The following is a 6,282-nucleotide window of genomic DNA, read 5'->3' as shown; positions in this document are numbered from 1 at the left end:
TGAATTTTCCCTCTCCCACTCAATATTTTAAAATTGGTTTTTCCTTTTTAAAACATACATATTGTTAATTGCATGCTTCCTATAATATTATCTAGATGATATCAAATATTATTAAGCATGTGCAACTTTCAAACAATATAATGAAATTCATAATTAATGAATGACATGTATCATTATGCATAGAGTGGCACTACCTATTCTATATGACATGTTATCATGGCATGTTATCATCCAAAACATAACATATAGAAAAACAATTAAATAATCTTAATTCATGGCTTTCCTAATAATGAAAAAAATACATTAACCCTAAGCCTAATCTTCATTGGGCTTCTTGTCAATGTCCATCCTTCATAAGCTTGACTTTGTTAATGGACTAGGAGAAATTGGGCATTTAAATTTATAATTGGTCCAATTTTAATTTTGAAAGAAAATAAAATAAAAATTTTTTTTTATTAAAATAAAACTTTTGGACCAAAAATAAATTTAATGTATTTAATTTTATCTATGCATTTTAATCCATTAAGCCCAATTGAAATTGGGCCTAAAACTAGGATTCTTTAAGCCCAAAACTGTTTTTGGACTTAAATGCAAAACATTAAAACTTATCAGCCCAAAGAGAAAATCCATGGAACTATAGGGATTGTAATGATGAAAACCATTAAAACCCTAAATCCATCTTTTTCTCTCCCCAGCCGCCATCTCCACAAAGGTCCAGCTGCTGTTCCCGGTCAACCGCCGATCTCCGACGCCGACGCCAAACCAACCGTTGCCGAATGGCCGGAAAACGTGCCAAAACCCGCGCGCAACTTTCTGCTGGCCTCGGCAGCGTTGCTTCCAGCTGCAGCACATGCAGCGCGCGCTGCTGGCCTTGCTGGCCGCGCGCGCCGCTGGCCAATGCTGGCCGCGCGCGCTGTTTTGCTGCGTGCAGCGCAGCGCGCCCCGCTGGCCATTGCTGGCCGCGCGCGCTGCTGCAGCGTGCCCTGGTTTGTTGCCGCTGTCAGAATTTCCGGCCTCCGTCGCTCCGATCTTGAAAATCCGAGATTAATTTACAAATTTCCTAGACCAATTTTGGCTTACAAAAATTCTATAACTGTAAAATAAATCAAGAGGGAAACATGGTGATAAAAAACCACCCCTCTTGTTACAGATTCAAAGGAAAAATACAACAGAAAATCTAACCATGAATTAAGACAAACCAAAACATGCTTTATTCATATATTAAACAAATAATATATATCTGAATAAATTGTGCCACTCTAATACATAAATTTCAAGATTAATTTCATACGAAATTCTTATATATTAATATGAGGAGGCTTTGATACCAATTGTTGAGGAAAAATCAGGTTTTTAAATTTTTATAAAACCTTTTGAAGATCGCTCTCATATAATATATAAGAATTCGTATTCTAGAAATCGTACCTTGAAAATCCGAGTTGGCTTTTTCCGCTGAAGTGATTTAGGCTCCTAGATCACGATCTGCCACCACCACTCCTGTTAGATCACGATCCGTCACCACCACGCTTGTTAGATCACGAACTGTCACCAATGATCTTCCAGGTTATGACTCAGGTTCGATCTGCACTTGACGTGTGGGCGCCTTTATCACTACCAAAGCAACTAGCACGAGAAAATTTTTCTCTCAACAATGGAGAGAAAAATCTTATTCTCTGATCTGTATAAAGTGGCTTCTCTTTTTTTTCTGTTGAGAAAAATAAGCCTTATATATCTCCCTTTAGTGAAAACCCTAGGCTCCAAATAATGAAAAATCAAAACCCACGTTATTTGCTTTTTCAATAGGGGGCCCACCTTGTAAAATAACATAAGGCCCCTTATACAAAAGCTAATTAAATGGAGCCTCCCACTAAATGATATATTTAGGCTTTTGACCCAAATTGCTAGTTATCTTACTTATTAGTCCAGTGGTGGTGCAATCAATTAAATGAGCTAACCCGGGGATCATTTGGGAACATACAATAGTGGCTACAATAATTAGGCATGTAATTAAACTAGCCCAATTATTTAATTCCAAATCTCCTCCACTAAAAGATTGGAACTGAGTTCCATAATTGTATGCTCGAATAATAATTCGTCCCAAGCCACATTGATTTCTTTACTGCACAATCCTTTGTACCACATCGTTAATTAAATTGATATCTCAACTGTCCAATCAATTTAATAACATCTTATTCCTTGATCCTTACTGGTTTTCTCTAATGATCATTTTCAACATACTAAATATGTTGACACACTCTGGCCAGAGAATTCTATGATCAAGTACCGAAAACCTATCAAGAGATGTGTTGTACAAATTCTATATTGTTAATCCATAACTCCAATACTCATAATTGCTCCCACCAAGATACCGGGTAATCTTGATCACAAGGATGTGTCGTGCCCATAGGTAACTCAAATGAAATAACAATCACAATCATGAAATCATAATTAACTCAAGATTAAGATTACAATAAAATCAACGCCTATGAGATTTAATAAGTCTGACAGTTATTACAAAGTTAATTAAATCTCATATGTGATCCTGTTCAATGTAGTCGTACTACATCAATAAATTCATACATGATTAAGACAAATCATTCAATGAATTTATTACAGTCTATACCTAAATAAAGTGCCCAACTTTATTTATCAACTGCGAACTAAATTTATTTAATCATAAGATAACTTGTATTTATGTCTTCTGTGAATCCACATGGTGATCACATAAATACATATAATATGATTAAATGGACTTTAATACAAATATTAATGCAATTAAGATATTTGAATAAAATACCTCATTTATTTTATTAATCAGAAAAAATTATTTATTACAATTAAATAAACACATATGCTTTTAAAGAGCATATTTTCCCAACATATGATACTTAGGATTGCTTGCTAAAGCCTCCGTACTTTCATTATCACAGTGCAAAATAGGTGACTTGGTCTAGTGCTAGAAATCTCATTAAGTCATTTGGATTAGAACAAGATCTAATCATGCTTCGATTAAAATATAAGTTAATCGTGTTGGTTTCGTTCAGTACTATAACTATATCTAGTGTTACATATCCTATCATTTCCAGTTCTGCTACCCCGCTTCGTCAATTTAGTTGTTATTAGTCTATCCCAATTTATTTTGTTAATACTAAAATCTATCAATCCAAAAATTAACTTTAAGATTTATACTAATATTGACATAATAAAAAAATTGTAAACAAAATAATATAAATTTTGTAAATTATTGAGAATGTTAGATATAATTATTTTAACATTATTAATTTGTCAAATAGATTTTATTATCATTAAAAGAATTTGACAGATTAACAATGTTAAAAACATTTTCTAATATTCAAAGTAATTTATAAATTTTATCTCACTTTATATATTACATTATTTAAATTTAAATTTATTTAGTAGTTTATTTAAAGTCAATTATTTATAATCAAATCGTATAATAGCCAAAAGTAATATTTGTGAACATTTATAAAATTAAGGGGTCTGTGACCATTTAAGCAAATTTTGGCGATGTGGGTGGCTTTTCCCCTAACTTTTAATACCAAATGTAATCTCTAATGTTAAAATAATAACATGAAAAAAGCATTGTCGACATTTTAGCAAATAAAATAATTAGTTTTAATTTTAGAAGTCTCATATAATAATAAATTTCTATATAAAAGATATTGAAACTGATGAGCCTAATTCATACTTAGAAAATAACTCAAGAGTTGAGTCTTTCCTTAAGTTTATACTATTAGTTCAATAACTTATTATTGGCTGATGTGAGATGATATATATCCTCAACTACACATCCCATCATTTGCAAGTCAGTCTTTTTTGCTGGTCCTTATCACGTGGAAAGGTAGTGTGGGTTTACTCACATATGAATGTATTAAAGAAAGAAATTTGTCATTAATATTGCCTAATGCTTGTATTTGGCATTAATTACGAGTCATGCAATAGTCATTCTTTTATGTCAACTCCTGAAACTTTTAAATATATCAGAATGAAAACTAAATATATCAGAATGAAAACTAAGTGAATGTCAAAAATTAAACAATTTTGTTTCTAAATAGGATTAATTAAACTTGTTAATATTCCATAATTTGCAAGTTGATTTAGGCTGACTTCAACATGATCACAACTGTTTTATGGGTGTTTGTTAATAAAGAAAGACTTACTACGCATTCTCGAGTCTTTGTTCAATCTTAAAATCTGCCTATATATAGCCTGTAGTAGCTAATCCTGGCATATCCATCAAAAGCTATTTTCATCATATTGCCTGCCTGCCTACTGTTTGAGTTATCAAATGCTCTCATCTTCTCGGGAATTCAACCATGGGCGACAATGGTGCGTTTTGTGCTAATTATTATTTTAAAAATTCATATTAGCTTTTATCATTTAAAATATCGATCGTATTAATTATAACTGCTATGTACAACCAGTGGCTATGCTATGTTGAAGCTAGTAGGGGCTTCAACCCCTGCTTGAATTTTCAAAAGTTACAAATTTATTTTGATACTTGCCTCATTTTTAGTTTAATTTAATATAAAAGTCATTATTAAAATTTAAACACGATTAAATTTATTTTAAATCTTTCTAAATTTTATCCAAATGTTTACATTATGGATATGACTTTAATAACAAATTTTTAGGATTGAAAGGGATTGGTAAGCTGGCAAACAAATTAGTTGATATTAAGAAAGATAGATTGTATTCAACAATTTATCTTTGGTGACATTGGCAATTTAACATTGAGTTTACCAGTTGTCATAACTATAGTAGAAAGGACATTTCAGCCATGAATTTTGTGAAATATTGTTAGTGAAGAAATTAGATTGGAGAAACTAATTGTATATGTAAGGAAAAAAAAGATATTTGGTAGTTTTGATAATGAGGTTATTCTTCAATACTTCCAACATAATGAAAACCTCAAGGATAGTTATAAATGTATAAAATTGAATATATAAATAAATTTTTATTTTAATATTTTTTATTTATTGAACATTTTAAATTATATTATTATTTGAACTTAGCCGTTGATGCGTATATATTCATGTGACTTTTAGCAATATTATGGGAGAAAAGGAGTCTTACTCTAGCTGAAAATAGAGTCATTGAAGCTTACTATCCAGATCAACAGTTAAAAGTTTTACATTTGGTGTTTCCAAATTCGGGGGCTACAATTGGTATGCCCATCTATGCATCCATGCCTCTAGTCTTTTGTATTACTTATAGAATTAAAAAATATATATATTATATTACATTTGTTAATTAATATTTATTAGTTTGATTTCTTAATTATTTTTGTATCTGGCAGGTAATTGGTTTTTTATCCCAAAGGAAAAAAAAAACGATGGTGGCCAGGACCATCTTTCCCTTTACCCAGCACTATTATCGTATTGTTGAGTTTTTTAAAAGAATTGTTGCCAAAGAAAAAATGAAATTCTAGAGTATATGTATGAAGCCAAAAAAACGTCGTCTGCTTAAGGCTTAGAATATGTGAAAATACATGCTTGCCCAAATGATTGTATACTCTACAGAAAAGAGTATGAAAGAATTTTTGAATGTCCTAATTGTGAGTTGTCTAGATGGAAAAAAATGATGGTAATGTTGGCAAATATAAGATAGGTATTCTGGCGAATGTTTTATGGTACTTTCCTCCCATTCCTAGATTTAGGCATATGTTTCACTCATCGCAAACTACCAACAATTTGACTTGGCGTGCAACTAAGAGGGTAGTTTATGGTAAACTCTGACATCCTACTGACTCACCATTATGGAAGTTAGTAGATGAGAAATGGTCTACCTTTGCATCAGATCTTAGAAAATCTCCATCTTGCGCTGTCGGCTGATGGAATCAACCTAATAGCTCTCTTAGTAGCACATACGGGAGTTGGCCGGTTGTTCTTACAACATACAACCTTTCGGCGTGGTTGTGTATAAAATGGAAGTTTATGATGTTGTCCTTATTGATTTTTGGTCCTTAACAACTGAGCAATGACATTGATGTGTACTTGGCATCGTTGATAGAAGACTTGCAAACTTTATGGGAGGTGGAGTGGAAGCTTATGCTACTAATAGAAAGGAATTCTTTAATATAAGGTTTGTGTTGTTGTGGACCATAAATGAATTTCTGACATATAGGCATTTAATGAGTTCCACTGTTAAAGGGTATAATGCATGTCCATATTGTAGCTTAAATACACCCAAACGTAGACTGAAACATAGTGGGAAAAATGCATGTTTAGGCTATCATCATTGGCTTCCTAGTAAATATGA

The sequence above is a fragment of the Citrus clementina genome, unplaced genomic scaffold (assembly GCF_000493195.1).
Source record: "Citrus clementina cultivar Clemenules unplaced genomic scaffold, Citrus_clementina_v1.0 scaffold_5, whole genome shotgun sequence".
Taxonomy (NCBI): Eukaryota; Viridiplantae; Streptophyta; class Magnoliopsida; order Sapindales; family Rutaceae; genus Citrus; species Citrus x clementina.
The sequence above is the reverse complement of the archived record's forward strand: the minus strand, read 5'-3'. Positions refer to the sequence as shown.